Raw genomic sequence first — 23,255 nt, 5'->3', positions numbered from 1 at the left:
ACAGTTGGAAGCCGGAAACCCTTGCTGATCTACTTCAAATTGCCCAGAGATTTACCAGTAGCTTCCAACCTACCTTCTACCCACTCCTGCTATCCAATATATATTTAAAGATAAGTTCACTTTAGATTTCTCTTTTCCCCCTGCAACTCAACCTTGATTGTAACACATCAGCAGGCTGCTTGCATGAGTGGCTGGAATTTTGGGGTGTGTTCCAGGTGAGAATAATATACCTTTGAAGAGGAGGCCTCCTCCAGTGTTTTGTTTGTCGCTTCGCTGCGTTCCAGGTTAATGAGTCTCAAAGTACATCTTCCAGACCTTGATTCCTTTCCTCCCACCCCCCACTGGATCTCTGATCCAGGCTTTCTCTTTCTCCCATCCAGAAACGGCTAGCACATGCACCCTTCTTGCCCAGGCTGTGTCATTAGGGTGATATTGCCCATCTTCTTTGAGCTAACTCTAATGAAGTGTGACAGGTGTTCAGATGTTGGCTGATGGTAGGAGCTTTTTTTTTAGTGTAGCGTGCAATCTCTCTCTCTCACTCAATCTCACTCTTTCACTGGTGCAAGGAGTAGACTGAAGTTTTGACCTAGTAATTAACCAACGCATTTCTACATTTTCCTCTTTCTTAAAAAAAAAATAAAAATCAGGCTAGATTGGAAAGATTTTAGTGGGCTATCTCAAAGCTGCAGATGGTTTTCCAGGTTTAATTTGATTTTTTTTTAAGGATTGTGGGTTGTTTCAAGAAATGAATGTTGTGCTGTGCTTTCTCTCCCCGCCCCCCCCCCGCCTCACAGTGCTGTGATAAGGCCCTACTCTCCAGTTTCCAAAATTGCAAACAGCTTGGCATGCAACTGACTTTCCAAGCCAGAGTTGTCTGTGTCTGGAATTGCTTTTTCCCCCTGCTGCCGGTTGTTATCTAGCCATGACGAGGCCTCCTAGTTTTCCAGGCCATCGGGTTTTGACAGCACAAAGATCCCTTGCCCATCAGTGTGTATTGCATACCAAGCTGTCTCCCACACCAACCTGCTCTTTTTTAGGGAAAGGGGTGAAACAGAATGCGTTGAACTGGTCTCTCAATCAAAGGAAATATAAAACGTCAAACAAATGCTGCCCTTTTTTCTACCCCGCTTCCTACCTTAAAGAAAAAAAAACACAGAGTGCCAGCTGGGACTTATTAACTTAAATCCAGATTTCTCATCTTGTTGACCAGCTGCCTCTGGGGCCCAGCAAGTTGAGGAGCTGTCAGGTTTGTCAGTAAAAGGCTTAACTATAACTTACGCCTCATCTAATATTAGTCACTCATTCTGTGGTTGGGTGGGTGCTGGCAGGGACGGCTCGTTGCTTTTTCTAAATTTTATGCCTTCCCAAACTCTTTTGGAGAGCTCCATGGAAATCCAAGTCTGGCAACATTCTGGGGGGATGGGTTTGTAAATACTGAAAGGGCATAGGAACATTTGTCTTCCCCAGCATTGTTGAAAAGGGCTGGCAATGGCTCTCCAGGGTTTCAGGCAGAATTTCTTCCTTGCCCTACTTGGAGATGCTGGTGATCGAACCTGGGACTTGTGCAAGCAAAGCAGGGGCTCTACCACTGAGCTACGCCCCTCGCTTAAATAACATAACAGAAAGGAAAGGCAGAGCATCCCACGTGCTGACACAGGCTGACGCCGAAGGTCAGTTCACGTGGCCTTCTTGTGTTATTACATGGTCCCACATTCCCCGAATGGTGAAAAGTGACAAGGGCAGTGCTACCTGAGTTTGGCTTCCTTTCACAGGAGAGATCAGTGGAGACTCTGTTTTTATTTGATTTTATTCCATTTATGAGTCACCCTATAGCTGAAGCTCTCAGGCAGAGATACACAGTAAAAACAAATGCAACAAAATCAACATTAAAATGATTTTTAAAACGTTTTTAAAGCAGCAACGATCTTAAAATCATTTTTAAAAGAAGGGATAAATATCCAAGCAACTAAAACATGGAAAAAGACAATTTCAAAACGCAGCATCAAATATACGCCCCCCCCCCCCCCCCCGCCAGCAGCAGTCAACATGTTTTTTTTAAACACCAGGTAGAATAAAAAATATCTTTGCCTGACAGTGAAAAGTCAGAAAAATAGGTGCCAGGTGGACTTCTCTGCGGAAGGCATTCCACAATTTGGGGGCCACCAGAGAAAAAGCCCAGTTTATTCACAAACACAAAGGTCAAGTATCTGTGGAGGCAAAAAACATAAGCGCTCCAAGCAGGCAACAGGTCTGCTGCCCACGTCAGCCTCACCCAGAGAGTAAGGATGGACAAATCTGTTAATTTTAGTTTCTCTCGGTTTCCCATTTTTCCAGTCTGATGTTTGGTTTGTCCTAAAATTTGAAATCTGAAAAAAAGTTTGCATGAGAACTTGGATGCATTTTTATATGCATTTCTCCTAATTTATGCCTCCTTGTGCAGTTTTGCTGAATGTATACAATTTCCGCATGCGATTGTTGTAACATAATGCATATTGTAATGTTATCTTCATGAATATACCCATTTTTGTGTGCACTTTCACATTTTTGTATACATTTTTCATTTGGAGAACTCTATTGCAAAATTCAGAGAAGTGCAAATTTAGAAGGATAAAAACTGTGTTTCGTTTTGTGTATTGGTTCAAAAGTGCAAAATTAGGTCAAAATGAGAACTGAATGCATCTGTCCCTCATCCCTACAGGAGAGGTATATGCACCTCCAAGATGCTTCCAGAGATCATAGCTAGATATCAACTCTTTCTTTGCCTCTTCTCTGTGTCTCTTTTGAAACTGCAGTTTCTTTCACTCACAAACCCTATCTGCCCATCCTTAGCTGAATGGGGTGGAGCGGGAGGGGTCATCTTTCTCAAATGGCTCTCATATTCCAGGGATGATTTCTAGAACATAAGTAGAGCCATGCTGGGTCAGACCAAAGACCTTTTCTAGTCCAGAATTCTGTTCTTATTCCCAGCACCTGTCATACACAGACATACTTCCTTGGATTCTGTAGGCAATATATAGCCCACATGACCAGTAGCCATTCACAGCCTTATTCTCCATGAGGTATCTCTGTATGTACACCTCAGCCATTAGCTCCAATTGAGGGGACATCATGAGCCATTAACAACCCATTTCTCTAAGAAAGGACAGGGACCGCTAGCATTGATAACAGAATATTAGAGATGGATGTTGAACATGAACTTGTGGCAAAGTGATCACGTGATATGCTTAGTTTCCCTTCTTGCGTTTCGTTCTGCAGTGTGGTCTTCCAATGACCTATGGAGGTGCTACCATAGGTTAGTGGAAGACCACCTGATTTACATGCAGAAGGTGTCTGGTGTGATCCCTGGGATCTTTGGTTAAAAACCAAACACACAGGTAACAGGTGATGTGACTGGAAGTGTATCTCCAGTGTTTCTGGCAGAGTAGAGAATATTAGACTAGATGGACAAATAGTCTGAACTGGAATAAGACATATTCATTTGGTCCTCTTTTCTTCTGGTTGGGCCAGTTCTGTAAATAAGCCCACAAAGGTTACTAGCCTGCATTTTTTAAAAAATTATCCTTGTGGGGGTTAGCAGAATGCTGGGAGTTGTCGGATTTTTTTTCTATCTAAATGTCCATGGGAGTGGGCTCTTAGTCTTGCAGTATAGACAGTTCTTCTGAGCTTGTTTTCACTCCCCCCCCTCCTGTGTGTGTGTGTGTGTGTGAGAGAGAGAGAGAGAGAGAGAGAAATTGTTTTTCTCTGTTTTTATTAGCCACTGCTGATAATTATGTTTGCTGTTGCTGCTGCTGTTGTAAGCCACTTTGTGGTGGGTCGAAAAGGAGGATAAAACATCCTAGATAAAATTAATAAGTAAACCAAAAAAAAAGCAGTGCAGATCTAAGTGTTCTGCTGTGTAGATGCAGTCTGAATTGCTAGATGTTTACATCCTCCCTCTTTGAATAGGGAAAGTCGTATTCCTGTAATGGTCTCACCCTGTCCTAGCTGTGAGCAAGTGTGGTTGGGTGGAGTGTTCTCAAGAGACATCTTGAGTTCCCTATCTTCGAAGACTCGGGCAATAATAACAGATGGCAATGTGTAGAAAGGCGCTTAATGCCACACCCTTTTTCTCTCTGGCCCATGGCACAAGTTTTGGGAAGGCAGTAATAACACCTTACCCATTACAAAGAAGGGAGAGAGAGGATGGTTATATTGCTCCTCCTTAGTTGAAACGTCGTTATTTGCTTGTCATCTAATATTCCTTTCCCCTCCCACCTTCTGTTCCCTAACAAGGGTGCTGCAAGCTCAGGGAGTATAATGTAATATGCAGGTCATTAAAAGCAGCTCACCCAGTTGAAATGCGGCTTAATTATGCATGTGAGGCTCTTTCCGTAGCTCAACCAGTTTGCTGTGTGTTTGAAATAATAAATGGCCCATCCTTTCCCCTCAGAAGAGAATGGGTTCCATTGTGACTGTGGAAATGACATGCAGTGTGTAAATATTCTTGCTTCCAGGCCTTGTGGTGCTTTTGTCCTTGTACACTGGAAAATCTGGGTCTGCCCAGTTAGGAAGCAAGGTCCTACGAGGTGGTTCAGAGCTCTAAAGATGCATGAGATGGGGTTAAGGCAAGGCTATTGTTGGCCTTCGGCATGGCTGCTTTATCAAAACAATATTTCCCCAGTACTGAAAATCCTTCATAGCTCTTGTATAACATCAGGAAAGATAACGTTTCCAATAATTTCTTTCCCTGTTTGTTATTAACCCTCCTGCACTTGGAAAAAGCACTTTGCTAATCTGGTATTGGGGTTAGGTGGACTCCAATTAAGTTGCAGTTTAAAACACACACACACACACACACACACACACGTATTTGACAAATTAATGTAAAAAAGTTAAGGAATTGTATTATTGTTGATAGTAAAAGTGTACAACTATATAAGAATGGCACCTGGGGTTTGTAATGTCCTCCACAGTTAATCCTCAAGAAGTTTCTCGGACCCTGGTCCCTTTCACTTACTCATTTTTCCTTCCATTCCAAACCTCCTGGAGCTTTGAACACAAAATAATAATAATAATAGTAATAATAGTAGTAGGACTGAATGGTTAATATCTTCTTATTTTAACTGCTGCAACAACTAAAGTGTCTGTTGCATCTTCCCCAACATTGGTGTCCTCTAGATGGGTTGGAGAATAGCTCCCATAATTGGTTGGGGAAGGCTGATCCACTGTGTTGTCAAATTAGAGTTTTCATCATGTTGTAGTTACTTAGGCCCCAATTCCAAGGATGTGAATGGTTTCCTTTCTCCCAGTTTTTGTGAACTTGTGTCTAACTGACCCTAATAGCCTTTTAGAGAGATCCTCAAATTAAAACCCAGTAATGGCGGTTGAAATGCTATAGAGCAACTGACCTCTTTCCTGTAGGAGATTACACAGAGTGTGAACTACAGGGAATTTACTTTGGGGTGGTGCTGGTAGTGATACAATTTCAGGAGCAGTTATGATTCTAAATGTACAGTACGTTTAATGTATTTAATTTTCTTTTCCATCCATGCGGTTTCTCTATTCTGACTTGTGCTTACATGGGGAGGGGTCCCATAAGCTTTGGCTGGTTTTGTTAGGCAGACATAGTTTGTGGTTGAAACCAATCCCCCAAGTTGTCTTCATAGAGGGAGGAAGGGTTCAACCTCTCCCTTCATGTTTGGCTTTGAAGACACTCAGAAGCAGCATGAATCTCTCTCTCTGCTTTTGGCTCAGAGTAGCCCTCCTCCAAGTTCTTTGCATGAGACTGAGAACTCTGACTTGTGCAGCAATTCCTGTCCCGCACAAAGTGAGAGACCTTCTCCCCACTCCAGATTGTAAGCTCGTTGGGACAGGGACTGACTTCCCTCTTGTACTCTGTAAAGCTCCATGGACATAAAGTTTTCAGTGATATGCTTATGGTTATGGTTGTTTGCCTGAGATTGCTTGTTTGAAGTGTTTTAGGTATATGTTCTCTTGTGTATATTGTCTGTTTGTGTTTTTTTGTGTGTAAATGGCTTTTAATCTCTGTGTACTCTATTTTTAATGTTTTTAATTTTTGTAAACCACCCAGAGAGCATTGGCTATGGGGTGGAATAATAATAATAATAATAATAATAATAATAATAATAATAATAATGGTGATGCAGAGAAATCTGAGAAGGGGTTTTCCACTTTATGCTGGGCTTTATGGTGTGAGCAGTTGGCAGAATGGGATGTATAGTTATTAAACGTGATCCCCAGCTCTGCAGAGGACATGCCAATATTCTCATTTTGAAAGTGTAGAACCAAGAATCAAGACCATTGGCAGCAGCAGAAGGGAATACTCTGGTCATGGGAGGTGAAGGAGAGATGATAACACCCATCATAGAAGGGACATAGAAAGGTCAAAGTGTGTTCTGGGATGGAGGGAAGCTTCGTTTACATGTCAGATTTCTGAACAAGAAATATTGGTATATTTCACTTATTGGTGTACTTCAAATATTGGTGTATATTTCACATTATCCTAGCCTTAATGTAATTTCTCCAGAGTAAGTCCTGTGGATTGAGATGGAATCAGCTTTCAAGGACCCATGCTTAGGATCACAGGATTATTTTACTGACCAGTTTACGATTCAGTTACAATTTGTATGTGGAAAGTACCTTTTCTTCAGGTAACCATGGGGGTTTAGCAATGTGGTTGTGGGGGTGAGCGACTTGTCTGGAGTGGCACTTAACCAATTTGCCCTATCTCTAGCGCCTCCTATGGACGAGAGGCATGTGACACCGATGGCCAAGTAGAACAGTTCCAACAGGCAATGTCCTGACCTCCTTTCCTGTCTGCTCCATTTGATGCTTTGTTAAAATGTGCAAGATACTGTGAAGCTGATACTGGAAGTGTTAAGGTGGATGCACGTTCCTAGGAAAGGCCTTTTGCAAATGGAGTATAACAGAGAATGCTGAAATGTAGCTTGTATTTTGGAAAACTTGTGTGTTTGTGCATGTGTGTCTGATAGACTCATTTAACCTTTGAAGGGCTCCTGGCTTGATGGCCCTTGGAGACAGGCGCTGCATGGAAAATGTTCTAAATATAGTGCTCATTTGTTGTTGAATAATAACTTCAGAGGGTTGTATGTGAAGAGTTTCCAGTTCCTTGTAAGCAGTAGAGTCGGCAGGAGGCGTATACTGTAAATAAAATGCTCAGTTGACTGTTCCTGTGTTGTGTCCTGTCGTTTGCTAGAATGATTAATGCATGGGATTGATTGGGGAATTTGGGGGAGGGGGAATGTTGCAAGGCTGCAAACTGTGCATATTAAAAAGAAGTTCCATTACAGTGTGAGTGGAAGTATCTGCTTTCCTGCTGCAGTGCTGGCATTGAAGGGATATTAACTTCGATGCCATCTGTTACTAAGGCCTATTGGTTGGTAAACTGCAGTTGAGATGGTACACTTTTGCGTCTGGACTATACAACTTCAGAGTGCAGATGGGGGATTGCGTTATGCTCCTCCATAAAAATCCCTGCATATTAGAAACAACAACCTGAAGTCGGCCAGGGGGTTGTTTGGTGAGAATGAAGTGTGTGACATGGGTTACATATAACGACAGCCCATGGTTTAAACAACCCATGGATTGCTGGGCATGAGTGGGAGAGAGCGGGCTCACTGCCCCCCATGTGCCTGCTACTTCTGCTTTTAATCAACACCCTGCAGTCAGCCTGTTTGTGGGTTATTGAGTGTGATGTACGAACATGGAGTGGGGCTAAACAACCCAGCAGTTGACCCATGGTTTCTTGTTGGGTTAATTGCTAAAAGGTTCGGTTGAAGATCTCTCTCTCTTTCTCTGTGTGTACTTAAGTTTAAATTTCCCCATGCTTATCATGATTTCTGAGTTCTTGGCCAACTAATGTTGTTGTTCTTTAACTCTTGTATTGCACCCAAAACGTGCTCAGGTCTGAAGCTCCCCTCCCAAGCAGGGAGTCCTAAATCTTTTAACGAAGAAAGAACTACTATAGAATACTCTCCCCCCCCGCCGCAGTAGTCCTTCTCTCTCTACTTCATTCCCCACCCCCACCCCATCTCTCCACCCTCCCCCAATTCCCCCTGTTCAGTTTGTGCAATCTAGCAATGTGCCAGAAGTGGAGAGCAGGTGCAACACCCCGGATGCCACAAACAGGCACGTCGAGCCTCCATTCGTTTTAGCATTTCTGTCTTGCCTTCTGGCTCCACGACAGACACCCCAAGGTGGCTTGCAGCTACAATAAACTGACCACCAAGCATAAAACCAATCAACATTTATAAACAACAGGCAGAAGAGCTACGAGTGGGCATCCTAGTAAGCCAAGGGAGTACATTAACAAAAGGTGCATTCACACAAGAAAGTTTTATTTGGCTTCTAAAGGTGTATATATAGAGTGGATCTCTTGTGTTAAAGAGTTTCACAGCTCTTGTTGGGCCTTCTCTGAAGAGTGCCACTTCAGAGAAGGCCCTGCCCCTCACATCTGACCTTGGATAGTGGCAGGGATATGAAACAGGGCTGACTATGAAGACCTGAGCATGCAGGCAGGTTCATATGGGTAGAGCTGGTCCTTCAAGTATCCATATACTGCAGAGAGAGGCAGCCCCCCTCCCCTGTCACCCATCGAAAGGGCTAGCAAAGACAGCAAATTATCCTCCTTTAAAATGTCTAAAGTTGGAGGTGTAGCACTTTGCTCCAGGTCTTTGTTGTACTCTCTCTACTCTAGGCTGACCAAGATGCCTGCAGTGATTTTTAGCACACTCCTCTTGTGTGACAGCGCGTTTTGCCTGTTCTGCAAAGCATTGGAGAAGGGTGGCTCTTCTTTGGCATCAGTAAGCGGAGCGATGCAGTCGAGAATGCAACATTTATTATTCTTACAAATGTATTTAACTTCTCAAAGTTCTGCTAAGTGGTGTACAAAAAGTAAAATAGATGAGCGAGACCCTAGCAGATTGGTTCAGAGCCTGATGAAGTTGGCACCTAAAAAGGACAGGGAGAAAAGGAAAACTAAGCAAATTCAGGTGTATTCAAGTTATCTAGTGGGATGGCCCCCATAGCCTAGTGGTAGAGTGAATGCTTCCCATGCAAAAGATCCCAGGTTCAATCCATGTCAGAGCTAGGAAGGAGGTCCTAGAGAGCCTCTTCCAATCATTGTAAATGATACTGAGCTAGATGGACCGATGGTTTGACTTGGGATAGGGCAGCCATCTTCCTAATAGGGAGGAGCCAAGTGACAGTAGGTATAAGAGGAGGGTGATCCTTCAGGTGAGCTGAACCCCACCCATTTATTTTATTTTCAATTTTTATATACCTCTTCACATCAAAGATTTTGGAGCAGGTGAACAACAAGATAAAAGAATAAAACCCCATAATTAAAACAATTAAAACATTTTAAAAGAACAGATTCTGAACTTTCTAAACCACAGCTGGTCACTCAGGGAAGGCCTCTTGTAAATAACAATGTCTTCAGGAGGCACCGAAAGCAACACAACATTGGTGCCTGCCTGACCTCCAAAGGCAGGGAGCTCCACAGGAAGGGGGCCACTACGCTAAAGGCTCTTTTCCTGGTGGACTGCATTCGAGTCATAGGTCCATGTGGAACCACCAAGGAGCAAGCACTCCAATGACCTCAGTGACCGGGCAGGTTGGTAAAGAAGGCGGCGCTCTCACAGGTAGGTATTTAGGGCTTTAAAGCAGTGGTTCTCAACTTTGGGTCTGCATACGTTGTTGGACTACAACACCCATCATCCCTGACCATTGGCAAGGTCGGGAACCCCTGCTTTAAAGGTTAATAGTGGGACATTGAATTGGGCCCAGAAACAGAGTAGCAGCCAGTACAAACGGCAAAGCACTGGCGTAATATGGTTATAGTGTCCAGTCCCAGTTAGCAACCTTGCTGCTCTGTTCTGGACTAACTGAAGTTTCCATGCTGTTTTCAAAGGCAGCCCCGTGTATAACGCATTGCGGTAATCCAAATGGGAGATTACCAGAGCATGGATAACTGTAGCAAGGCTTTATCTATCCAGATAGGGCAAGAACAACAATAGAGAAATATCTCTGTCTGAGACCCAGGATTGCCACTGACAGAGTAGACAATTCTGGTCTAGACAAATGGTCTGACCTGGTAAAAAGCGGCTCCTTACATCCCTAAAATAGGAAAACAGGGTAATGGAGGTCACAGTAGAGGTAGGAAGAATGGCTGTTTCTGAACATCACTCTTTTGTTGTGTGCCTGTTGAACTTGATCTGATTATGTTTGTACGATGCCACGTGCCCTTCCTTCAAGGAGTACAAGGTGTGGGGTGCATGGTGTTTATCTCCCTTCTAGCTTCCTAACACCCCTGTGCGGTAGGCAAAGCTGAGAGTGTGACCGGCCCAAAGTCACCCTGTGAGCTTCACAGATGAGTGGGGAATTTGAACTAAGATCTCCCTTGTCGAAATCCATCACTCCAGCCATTATACTAAGCTGCCACTTGCTTGTTGAAGGAAATAAGTAATCGTTTATTTATTGGATGAATGCATCTAAGGTTTCTCTGATTTTCATGAGAAGAGCCATGTTGGATCAGATCAGTCCAGCATCCTCTTTCCCACAGTGGCCAACCAGATGCCTATGAGAAGCCCACAAAGAGGACATGGGTGCAATAATACCCACCTAGTCATGTTCCCAGCAACTGGTGTTGAGAGGCATATTGCCTCTGATACTGGAAGTAATCTATAGCTGTCATGGCTATATTTATTTATTGCATTTTTATCCCACTTTTCAGACAATTATTGTTTCCCAAAGAGGCTCAAAGCAATGAGAGAGAGAGAGAGAGAAAGAGAGAGAGAGCTTGCCATTAGGTTTACAAACTAAAACGACAAGACACACAAGGGAAGGGGAGTGGAGGGGAAAGGAAGAGGATGGAGATCTGTTTTTCAAGGCCAGTACAAGGTGGTGAGCTCTAAGCAGGCCTTTAAAGGCACCTCGGGCCAGGCGGATCTTGCCTTGCTGGTGTTTTTGCTTGAATGAAGGTCCTGTTCCTTAGGTCCGTGGATGGGACCAAAGTGTTCTTTCCCTTGTGGTCCCAGGGCAACTGTCAGTTGGAGCTGCATGTTCTTTCTGGCAGGGAGGGGGAAGTGAGCTCCCCGCAACATCTCTTTCTCTGGCTGATGAATGGGCCAGGTCTCCTGGTGTCTTCCATTGGCTTGACATCATTTCTGCAAAGTAGAGGGTGCTCCCTCCCTCCATGTCACCTGGCTGATGGCGGAAGCCAGAGTATGCTTCCCTTCTGTTCTCAGTCCCAGGGCAACTAGTAGCCATTGATAGCCTTATCCTCCATGAATTTGTCTAATCATCCAAGTTGGCGGCCATCACTACAGCTTGTGGTAGCGAACGCCACAGTTTGGCTAGCCACTGTGTGAAGAAGTCCTTTCTTTCGTCTGTCCTGAATCTCCCACCATGAAAAGCCTTTCTTTCGAAGATGTCTGGCTGGCACAAACAAGGTAAATAGGGGTGTTGTAAGAGGGTGAGAATGAGCAATCCTCCAAACAATATGTGGTACAAATGGTGGATCCAACTGCTGTGAATACAAAGGACTGAATGCTTCACAGCACCCTCACATTTTTTGTTATGTTAACTAATAGCTTTTCAGCTAAATGAAGAGTTCTCAGAGTGACTTACAAAGAAGAAAACGCAATTATTATTACTGTTACACGGATTAACATTAATATTAATTAACAATGTTCCTGTTCTTTGACAGCCTGAGGCGGAATGGCTGATGATTAAGACTGGAAGGCCCAGGACCCTGTATAGAAAATGGTTGAATTTGGGGAGTTGTCATGTGTCTGGTTGCTAGCAGTTAACAAAACTAAGCGTATCGTTCATACATATTCTGGGCTTTCCCATTAACTGCCTTTCCCCTGCTCTCTTCTCTCCCCCCGCCCTTTATTACTCATTCTCTCTTCAATTTCTACCCTTCTCTCAGGCCTGGCATTCTTTTATTTCGCATCACTTTATGACCCAAATGAGGTGTATTATGAGGTTAGCCGGGCACAATTGTTTCTAAGGCATTCACGTCTTGCAGCAAGGAGTTGGAAAGTCACATGGTGGTGGTGATAAGAGGACATTTCCACTGCATTTGGGGACCTGAGCTGTGTGAGAGATGGAGGGATGTAATTGGCAGATGGCGAAGCCAATGGCGGCTGGAGTTGGTGGCGCCTGTCAGAGGGAACCTCAAAGTGCGATTGATGTACTATTGATTGATGTTGGACAGCCCTAGGTGGCTGACTTGGTCATCTCTTTACATGGCCACAGCAAATCTTGTAGGCAAGTTGCCCTTCCTGCTGCCATATTATTGCATGTACCTGAACAGAGTAATCAGCAAAATATTAGCAGCATCGGAACATTTACAGGTCACAGTTGGTGAACCACGACAACCTGCTGGAAGAACACCCCCCTTTTTTCCTGATGGCTAAAAAATTAGCAGGGATGGGGTGAGATGGACCTCCTGCGGGGGAATGTTCCAAGTGCAGGGAGCAAGGAGGCTCTGGCATCTCCTGCTCCTCCTTCTAACCACCACCATTGTCTGGGCCAGAGCAAGAGACAGGTGAGCAACCAGGTTGCAGTGGTGAAGAGGAGGAGCAACTCCTGGGGGCTCTTATGAGTGGGCCTCTACTGGGGCATGGGCCCTTGGCAGGTGCCCAGCCATACCTACCCTTGACAGTGGCCCTGGGTGTCCCACAAGCTTGGAGTGACTCAGGAGAATGCCCTGTCCTGTGTATCCACCACCATTCCTCGGATGGGGAGGATATCCAGAACAGGGCCCCCAAAGAAGATCGTACTTTTGGGTAGGTTCGTATGGGAGAAGGCAGTTCCCCAAATAAATTGATTCTTACACTTTACAGAAGAAGGGCAGCAAAGGCTCTGGTGTGGAAGATTTAGTAGTACACCAGTATTTTGGATATGCTTGTTAGCCTGTGAATTGGTTGGCACATAAAGGTGGCAAATTGTGGGTTAATTAACCCACGATTTGCCACAGCGGGTGCCCAGTTTGTGCTGTGTTGCATTATCAACCTCCAGTAGGAGGTTGATTTGTGACACTCTGGGTTAATCATGGGTTAAACAACCCATAGTTAACCTGTGATTAGTTCTTAGGTTAACTGTGGGTTGTTTAACCCATAGTGTCTGGGTTTGCATGAATCAACTTCTGATTGGACTGATTGGAGGTTGATTATGCAAAGCAGAAGAAGCATGCACCAGACACATTTTGGGTTAATTAACACATGATTTGCCACTGTTACATGTAAATGGGGCCAGTGTCTCTAATCCCTGCTCCCCAGTCCTTGTCTGTGGGCCTGTGTTTTCAGGGGTCTGCAATAGAAAACCAATTAAGCCAAAATTTACACCACTTTGGGCTGTTTTTGTCCTGCTGGCTTCTATAGGACTACATCAACCCAAGTCCAATTACTTTGTCTTAACTGCTTTGTGAATTGTTTCTCTGTTTCAGCGGTTGGTTTGTATTTGTTCACCCTCTGGCTTCATGTATGTTGTTGGGATTTCTTTCATCTGTAGCATGGTACATGAAGCATTGGAGACCTGTTTTGGTAAATGAACAGTAATTTGTATGTTGTTGTTGTTGATTCCTTGGAAAGGATCATGCTGAAATCTTGTTGCGTACAGCTTTTAAATGCTCTTTGTATGCAAGAGTGTGTGAGAAGGGACAAGGGAGCTGATGTTTCTGATCAGGTTTTCCTTCGGAAGTGGTAGCCCATACGGATATGTAACACTCTTCTGTAGCACGTGATACAGCAGTAGCAGGACATTTCAGATGTATTACATTTTTTGGTGTGTCTCTAAAGCTAGCCAGAATCTGGAATTAAAAGAACGCTTTCTTCTTAGCTGCATTGAAACCTCTTCAAGCTGGCATAAATCAAAAATATATTAAAAGGGCCAAGAAAACAGAATAAGGAACTTTTGAAAGGCTCATCGACTATAATTTAATGCTTGGCAGGAACGATGAACTGGCTGTACTTCATTCTCTCTCTCTTACTTTTTTTGGCTGGGTTTATAGTTGGAGAATACAGTGCAGTTAGTCTTGATCTGAAGTTAAATCTACATTTAGATATACGTCGCAGATTTGTAATTCAAGGACTGATTGGGAAATACCATATTCTTATCTGAATGGATGACCATCTCTTTAATACCATATAACAGAATCATACAGGGATCTCATATTCCCTTCCCGAACAGAAACCAGATTTCCTGGGATCTTAAAACTTTTTCACCCCTAGTTACTAATAAATGTTAATCCAACTACAGGGTGCTTACAGGCAGATCAGCAGTGATCAAGGCACCACCTAACGAAGTGTCTGCAGAGCCGAGGACACCAGATGACTTGGAAAGCCAATCCATAAATTGCCAGGGGGCGGGGTGGATTTTATTTATTTAAAATTATTTTTAGGCTGCCTTTAAGGGTAAACCCCTGTCAAGGCGGCATAAAGGATTAAAAAAAAACCCATAGAAAAGTATATAAATAGGCAATAATGAAATATGCAATACAATACTATAAAACATTATAAAAACAGATTACACCAATAAAACCTGCAGCCCACAAATTAGGGGAAGGCCAATGGAAACAGGTGGGTTCTTCAGAGCCCTTGATCCGCAATGAAAGGGCCTGACAAACCCTGAGGGAAGCTGATTCTAGAAGCGTGGGGCCACCGCTGAAGAGACCCTCTCCTTTGTATTCACTAGTTTAACCACCTTTGGGAGCGGGCAAGTAGGAATGGCCTCTGTTGATGACCTTAAAGTGCATGGAGGCATTTTTTGGAAAAGGCAAAATGAATAAAATAAGTTGATTTTCTAGCAGGTGTGGGGGAGACGGCAAAAAAGGTCAGTCAACCTGTTCTGTGGATGGGTGGGAGTGGGATGCATAATTATGCTGCCTAAGGACAGCTTGATCTTGTTCAATAGTTTGGCCTCAATCAGTACCACACTGAAGGCTGATTCATACATTCCCACAGTATTAAGTTATTTAAAGCATTTTTGCCCTGCTCTTCAGCCGCAAAGGCTCTTAGAACAGCTTACGTAAGTAAGATCAGTAGCAAACAAAACACTCCCTCCCCACAGGCTTACGGTCTAAAAGGCATGGCGCAAAGAGAAAAAGGGATGGTGAGGGAAGAGGAGGGAAAAGCAAACTCAGGTTCTTAAAATTAGAAAGTTCTGATAGTGACGATCAGTTTGAATGGAAACAGCTGAAGGAGAGGAGAAATCCAGTGGATCTGGTGTCTTAGCTGAGCCGATGGAGTAGCTCTACTTTCCTTCACTCCCTCTGCTATACCTTGAAAGAACGGATTGGGAAATACCATATTCTTATCTGAATGGATGACCATCCCTTTAATACCATATAACAGAATCATACAGGGATCTCATATTCCCTTCCCGAATAGAAACCAGATTTCCTTGGATCTTAAAACCTTTTTACCCCTAGTTACTAATAACCAGGCCTGTAGCCTGGTTGCTGTTTCTGCTGCTGCTGCTGCTGCTGTTGTTGTTATTAATAATAATTTCCTGTTGGGGGGCTTCACATGCTTCGGGGAAGAGGCTTTCCATTAGTTGGTGTGCTAAATGCTGACACGAATATCAGGGATACAATGTTGAATTTGTTTAATCTTAGAAGAGGCATTCCATTCTATCTATCTGTGTATGAAAAGGCAGAATGCCTCTTCTTGGATGATACCTGTGCATCTTAAACCAAAGGAAGTTTTTTTCCCCCTCTTTAGAAAGATATAACCCATATGCAAATATACAGAGATCTAAATAAAATAAGGTTTCTGGAATTGCAAGACTCCCTCAATGAGTATCATACCACTTTATTGAGGGTGGGGTGGGGTCATAGTTTTCACACGATCCAGCTCATACGAATTCATATCCAGCTCCAAGGTCCAATGGGAAGGAGATCCAAACATTCTGGCAGCCATGAGGGTTGCGGAAGTGATCTTTGGTTGCAGCCGTACCATGGCAGGAATATATTGTTAGTCCTTCAGACTCCTTGAGAGCTGCAGGAGCTTGTACATGGGCAGCCGGAGAGAACTTAGCACAGGGATGGGGAAGCTCAGGTCTGTAGGCCAAATCCGGCCCTCCTGGGATTTAAATTTGGCCTCCCAGAGGTCCCTAGATGGCTACACCCCCTTCTCCTTTCTCCCAGCTGCCAACTGTTATGGTGGTTTCCTTGCTTCTGTACAGTTTTATTCCTGTTCTGAAAGGTTGAAATGTCTCTCCTAAGGCTTAGTTACTGGCAGGAAGATCTTTAAACTACAATATGAGAGCCAGCGTGGTGTAGTAGTTAGAGTGTTGGGCTGGGAGATCTGGGTTCTAGTTCCCCACTCAGTCATGGAAGCTCACTGGGTGACTTTGGGCCAGTCACAGGCTCTCAGCCCAACCTACCTCACAGGGTTGTTGTTGTGAGGATAAAATGGAGAGGAGGAGGATCATATATGCCGCCTTGAGTTCCTTAAGGAGGAAGAAAGGCAGGATATAAATAGAATAGTTAAATAAAAATAAGGTGATAATTTTTGTCTTTCTGGTCCCACCCCATTTACCTTTCTTTCTGGTCCCACACCATTTACTGGGACGTGGCCCCCAAGAGCTTCCCTTGAATGGATTCGGCCCTCAGGCTGAAGAGGTTTGACACCACTGTATTAGCGGAAGAGCGTCTGCTGTCCTAGGGGCCTGTGCCCATATCAGCTTGGCATGGGGAGCTAGAGGAGGAAGCAGGCTGGGCTACCTGAGCCACAGTAGTGGCCAGTTACTGGAGAGTGTGGGACAGCAGCGCCTCCAACTTGACCTCCCAGATTAAAAGCTGCCGGAGTGTCATGGATTGGAGCCACAGAGGAGCAGCAACGTAGGAAGTTGCCTTATACCAACTCAGACCTTTGGACCTGTTAGCCCAGTATTGCTGACACGAGGGGTGGGCAGACCTTAGGCTCGCAGGGTCCCCTCCTTTCACAACAGCACCAAGGCCCACCAACTGGATTGGAGTTGTGTGCAAAGCGATGGCCGAGGAAGGCGGACGTAGAATTGAGGAACAAGTTGCTATTCCATGCTAAATCCAGGAATTAATTTTTAGTACTAGTACTAGATAGAAAAGATTCCATACAGATCCTTTCACGTGCACTTCTACTCTTTCCCCTTGAAGAGTACTTGATCTTAGCAACCAGATTTAGGAGAAGGAGGAAAGACTTCTTGGTTTTGCTGTTAAGCCATTGGGAGTCAGATCTGCAGATTGATTATTTATTTATTTATTTACAATATTTATATACCATTCACATCAAAAGATTTCGGAGTGGTGAACAACAAAGATAAAAGAATACAACAATATTTTAAAGCAATTAAAACATTTGAAAAGAAACGAATTCTGAACTTAGTAAACCATGGCTGGTCACTCAGGGAAGGCCTCTTGAAATAACGATGTCTTCAGGACGTGCCAAAAGCAACACAAAGTTGGCGCCTGCCTAACCTCCAAAGGCAGGGAGTTCCACAGGAAGGGGGCCACCATGCTGAAGGCTCTTTTCCGGGTGGCCTCCAGCCAGGCCATGGGTCCATGTAGGACCACCAGGGACATGTCCTCTGATGACCTCAGTGACCAGTACAGAAGAAGGCGCTCTCTCAGGTATCCTGGTCCCAAATTGCCCAGAGATTTGCCTTCTATCCTGATCTACCTTTTGCCTTCCCAAACTACACTGGCTGGCAGCAGTTCCCCAGGATTTCAGTCAGTGGCCTTTCCCAACTCTACCTGGAGACGCTGTGTGAAGTACTTCTTCACACATCTAAAAAAGATATTGTAGAGCTGGAAAAAATGCAGAAAAGGCAATTCAAATGATCAAGAGGCTGGAGCAACTCCCTTGTGAGGAAAGGTTACAGCAGCTGGGATTGTTTAGCTTGGAAAATAGTAGGGTAAGGGGAGACATGATAGAGGTGTACAAAATTATGCATGGGGTGGAGAATGTGGATAGGGAGACACTTTTCTCCCTCTCTCACAATACTGGATGGAACACAATGGGGTCATCCCATGAAGTTGATAGGTGGGAGATTCAGGACTAATCAAAGGCAGGACTTCTTCACACAGCGCATAGTTAACTCTGGAATTTGCTACCACAAGATGTAGTGATGGCCACTGATTTGGATGGCTTTAAAAGGGGGTTGGACAAATTCCTGGAGGAGAAGGCTGTCAATGGCTGCTAGTCCTGACAGCTGTGTGCTACCTGCAGGACCAGAGGCAGTGAGCCTGTGCACACCAGTTGCTGGGGAACATGGGTGGGAGGGTGCTGTTGTGCTCATGCCCTGCTTGTCGGTTTCCGGTTGGCAACTGGTTGGCTGCTGTGTGAACAGAACGCTGGACCAGATGGAGCCTTGGTCTGACCCAGCAGGGCTCTTCTGATGTTCTTATGCCCGGGGATTGTACCTGGGACCTTCTGCTCCCACAACTGACCTACAAGTTCTGATGGTGTGGGACCCAGGGATATGCTCACTGATTGCACTTTGCTGTGGCTGCCTGTTCTCCTAGGAAGCCTTCTTGTGGGCGGGCGGGCGGCATGCTGAACAGCTGTGAAGAAAAGACAGGTCTTCCTTCTCCAGCCAGAGCTGGCTCAAGTGGGTGGTAGGAGAGTTGGAGATGGAGACTTGTTAACTCCGGTTGTGTACCACTTGAAAAGGCTGGAGTACTGTACTTCCCAGGGCTGTCAATCTGGGCTCTCTCATGAATACTCTCCAACTTGAACAAAAGAACACATTGTGAATCTGGGCTCTGGTTCCATTCTCCCCTTCTCCCCCCCCCCCCTGCTCCACTCTAGCTATTTCCCTAGGTACAATAGTTTTCATAATGTTCTGAGTTGTTATGTCCCTACTGTGAACGCCAGGACTAGGAGCTACATGTAAACAGCTTTGTTGACTATTTCTGCTTCCCTTGCTTATATTGTACACCTTTTTAGAATGTGCTATCCCCCCCTCCACCCCCGGTCTCCTCTCTCTCTCTCTCTCTCTCTCTCTCTCTCTCTCTGTGGATAATGGCAAAAATCCCTCCTTATGGGAACTGCTGTAGATAATATAAAAAAGCTCTTTGAAAAGAGCTTTATCAGAGTACAAAGTACTTGGAATTGAAAACCCCTAGAGGGTTGCTTTTCTTTCTTTCTCTCCCCCCCTCCCCAAATCCCCCCCCTCCCCAAATTCCCCCCCCCCCATCATTCAAAAACTTGCTGTGGTTCAGGCTGGGCAATACCCTGCTCTATTTTCAGTTGATTTGCATGTTAGAGAGAACGGAGTAATTGGTGTTTAACCAGAACAATAGAGGATCTGTTTGCTAAAAAGAAAAAGAATTCTTGAAGTAGACCCTAATGCATATACTGCCTTTGTCTTTGCTCTCATTAGGAACTGAATGGGATGCCCTAGTAATTAGAATGAGGAAGGCATTGCTTTGGTTTGGATGCTTTTTCCGAGCTAATTGGTTTGAAAATTATATTTGATGTGGTTCTCTGCGGGATGTTGGCACAACACCTCAGCGGAACATGGACATCCTGTATCCCCCCTTTTAACCAAAAGAATTGGGCACTTGAAGACAGGATTTTTTTTTGCCCACCCCCTGCTCCCTATTTTTTTAAAAAACTGTGTTTATTTTCCCCAGTTGAATGCACATGCCTGTTGTTGGTACTTGAAACTGTTACCCCTTCTCACCGCTTTGAAAGGTGTATGTGTGTGTCTTTTAAAATGAGCCCAATCCTGGCTGTTTTGCCTCCAGTTTGAAACCTTGCAAAGAGCTTCGTGCTCGAGTCGAATTTTGTGTGTGTTTTTGTTTTCCGGGTTGGAGGCTTCGTTCTAGAGGTGTCTTTGTGAGCAATCGCGTAAATGGCTATTGAGCAACACCTGTACACACAGTGCAGCCTTTTCCAACTTGGCGCCCTCCAGATGTGTTGGATGATAACTCCCAGCATCCCCCCAGCCAGCTTATGCTGGCAGTTGTCATCCAACACATCTGGAGGGCGCCAGGTTGCTTAATACTGTGCTTAATGCAGGGCTGCAAAACTCCAAAGCACTCAGAAGGCTGCTTTGTATAATATTTTTACTCAAGAGGGCTACATTGCGACATTAAAAAAGCATTTTTAGAACAACTTTAATACTGTGTTTCTGCATTAACCCATTCCCTATTAATTGTCTCCCTCCCGGTAGCGTGTGCTCCTTCCTGTCTCTGCAACACCACAGGCCCCTCTGAACCTCTTCGTTAATCCTTCCTCCTTTTCTCTCTGCTCTCCAAAGCACCTGCTCGGCGGTTGGGGTGGGGTGGGGGTGGAAACACACAATAGCTCCGTGGTAAAGCACCTGCTTTGCATGGAGGAAGTCCCAGGGTCGATCTCTACTTAAAAGGATCAGCTAACGGATGATGCGGAAAGCTTTTCTTTGCCTGAGACCTGGGAGGGTGCCAGCCAGTAGTCAGGACTAGATGGAGAAGTAGTTTGATCGCAGCTTCCTGAACAGGTCTCCCTCTGCCATCACAGCCTGCATTACCCATCTTTTTCTTTCTGTTTCCCTACCCACAGGTTTCTGCACCACCACAAGTCTTTCTGCCCACCTTTGCACCTGCTCTTTCTTCTTTCCCTACCATAGGTTTCTTAGGACCTCCCAGCCAGGTCCATCCCCTCACCCTTCACTCTGTTTCTGTATTCTCTTCTCCCTTCCCTTCTCCCTACCTCTCCTTGGTGAGTCTGGCAGTATCAGGTCGCAAGGCTTTTACTCTCCCAGTAATTCCTGCACAGAGTGGCGCAGGTGGGCCATGCATTGCAATTGGCTGCAACAGGTTGAAAAAATAGACGCCAACTCCACCACCAACCTCTGAATCCAGGGAGATTCAGGAGCAATACAAACATAGGTGTGACCCCCCCCGGTCCGCCCGCCCTACATACTGTAAGAGGCTTGGCTAGGCTTCGGTTGCTCCTATGAATGTATTTGGAATTCCCCCCCCCCCGACGAATTGCAGACGGACAAGAAGGGAGCCACAATTTTGCCTGTGGAGGCCTTACATTGTGCAGGCCTGACTCAGTACTTAGTACGTATCATAGCATTTAAAGAATGTTGAAAACATTTTATGTATATTATTCATCTGGGAACTTCAGCTAGTCCAAAATACGGCAGCAAGATTGTTAACAGAGACTGGCCAATGAGATCACTTCACGCCAGTACTTTTCCAGCTGTGCTGGCTGCCAGTCCATTTCCAGGCCTGATTCGAAGTGCTGGTATTAACCTTCAAAGCCCTTCATGGCTTGGGGCCAGGTTTTCTGAAGGATTGTCTCCTCCCATATGTGCCTGCCCGGACCCTAAGGTCATCCTCAGGGGTCCTTCTCTGGGAGCCCCTGCCAAAGGAAGTGAGGTGGGTGGCTACCAGGAAGGGGGCCTTTTCTGCTGTGGCCCCCCAGCTGTGGAATGAGCTTCCTAGAGAGGTTCGCCTGGCGCCTATGTTGGACTCTTTCGGGTGCCAGGTGAAGACCTTTGTATTCTCCCAGTATTTTAGCATTTTAGCTTCCTTTATTTCGCCTTGGTGTTTTAAATTGGTATTTTAAATCTCTGCACTGCTGCTAGGTTTTATTCTGGTTGTACTGTTATACTGGGCTTTTAAGCTTTCATATTTTATATTGTTTTATGCTGCGCTCTGTGGTTTTAATTTTTGTGAACCGCCCAGAGACCTTCGGCTATTGGGCGGTACAGAAATTAATTAATTAATAAAATAAAATAAAAATTATCTCAGTAATCCTTACACCCACCCTGTAGGGGAGGGGCAGCTTCCATCATCCCTTGCCATTGGCTATGCTGGCTACGGCTGATGGGAGTTGTAGGTCAACACATCTGGAGGGCCACAAGTTGTCCATCGCTGCTATAAGGCAAGATATTGTAATTATGCCCATATTGCAGATGGAAAGGATGTGAGGCCAAGAGAGGGTGGGTGCCTACAGCCACCTAATGAATTTGTGGTACTGATGGGGTTTAATTAAAGCAGACATCCTCCTAAATATTTTGCCAGTGTGCCATGAGAAAACTGCTGGTTTGGGGGGGCGGGATAATTAAAGATTCCTGAGTGTCCAGAGCACCCACTCCGGCCTCACCTCCTTCCGATAGGCCATCATTGGAGGCCAAGTAATTTCTACCATTGAAGTGGATCATAAAATTGAATTAGATCCTTCAATTGGTCTCACAGCAGAGTCTCAGCAGAGTTACCTAACCTCGCAGGACGCAGGCCCAGGACAGTAACTCACACAGAAGCACAAGCGAGACACTCCTTTGAAGTCAGAGAGTTTTTACTCTTTAAAATTGCTTTGGTGGTGTCGCTGGCCTTGTAAGTTCTTTTTTGCATGCAGTCCCACCAGATGGAACCTGTAGCTGCACTATTATGAGTGTGTGTGTGTGTGTGTGTGTGAGAAAGAGAGGGAGGAAAACGGATGAATTATTCCAACTTGAACGCTGATCATTAAATTTACAGGATTAGGTTAAGAACTTAATAAAGTGTTGCTGTATGATCCAATTATTTCTGAAGATTTCCCCCCCGCCTACCCCCGCTTTTATCCAAGATTTTGTTTTAATTAAGAAGTAGCTAAAGGCCAGTCAAGTCTTAAGGCAGGAGGGGAGGGAGAGAGAGGCTTTGATACCCTCCACCACCCCAAGCACACCTAGGCACTGCACCCATTCCCCAAGACATGCTTTGGCCCCACACCTTGGGATAGGGGAGAAATTCGTTGAGTTCAGAGTTGAGTGCAGACCTCCTTAATTCCGCACTTTTAAACCACTGTGTGAACTGAAACTTGAGTTCTCCCTCAAAATTTTCACTTCTCCGAATTTTGCAATGGATCCCGCTAATAAAAATGCACACAAAAGTGTATATATTAGGGAAAATGTTATTAAAAGTGCAGCATGTTCAGTAAACTGCCTGCAAAAATGGTATCTGTTAGGTAAAAATGCATACAAAAATGCATGTATTAGGAGAAATGGGCACAAAAATAATTACCAATTGTCATGTGAACGTAAAAAAAATATTCTCAATATTTGGGTTGAACCAAATTTAAGACAGGAGAAATTCTCAATGAAAGGAACCAAATTTAAGATTGGAAATACGAGAAGCTGAGAGAAACCGAAATCGACACGTTTGTCTGTTCCCAATGGCTATTAAGAGCAATATAGCCAGGCACGTAGAAGAGTTGTGGGTTGCGACACACAGATATATGATGCTTCAGGGTGGCTCCAGTGCTGTTTAA

General features: G+C 44.7%; 1 protein-coding gene and 1 long non-coding RNA gene across 7 annotated transcripts in view; one reads left to right on the top strand and one right to left on the bottom strand.

Moving 5' to 3' along the window:
- The window catches only part of MSI2 (musashi RNA binding protein 2), a 546,823-nt gene that overhangs the window by 76,969 nt on the left and 446,599 nt on the right, over nt 1-23,255 (top strand). The window lies entirely within an intron of this gene.
- On the bottom strand, nt 14,805-20,855 carry LOC146334945 (uncharacterized). Its single transcript, XR_014786102.1, has 2 exons — nt 20,706-20,855; nt 14,805-18,739 (listed from the first exon to the last, which is right to left on the bottom strand). It is a non-coding gene; the product is annotated as an uncharacterized LOC146334945 (long non-coding RNA).

The sequence above is a fragment of the Heloderma suspectum genome, chromosome 16 (assembly GCF_057233095.1).
Source record: "Heloderma suspectum isolate Gila_16-S chromosome 16, 16-S_ref, whole genome shotgun sequence".
NCBI lineage: Eukaryota > Metazoa > Chordata > Lepidosauria > Squamata > Helodermatidae > Heloderma > Heloderma suspectum.
Note: the sequence above shows the minus strand (reverse complement) of the source record. Positions and strands in the feature narration are given on the sequence as shown.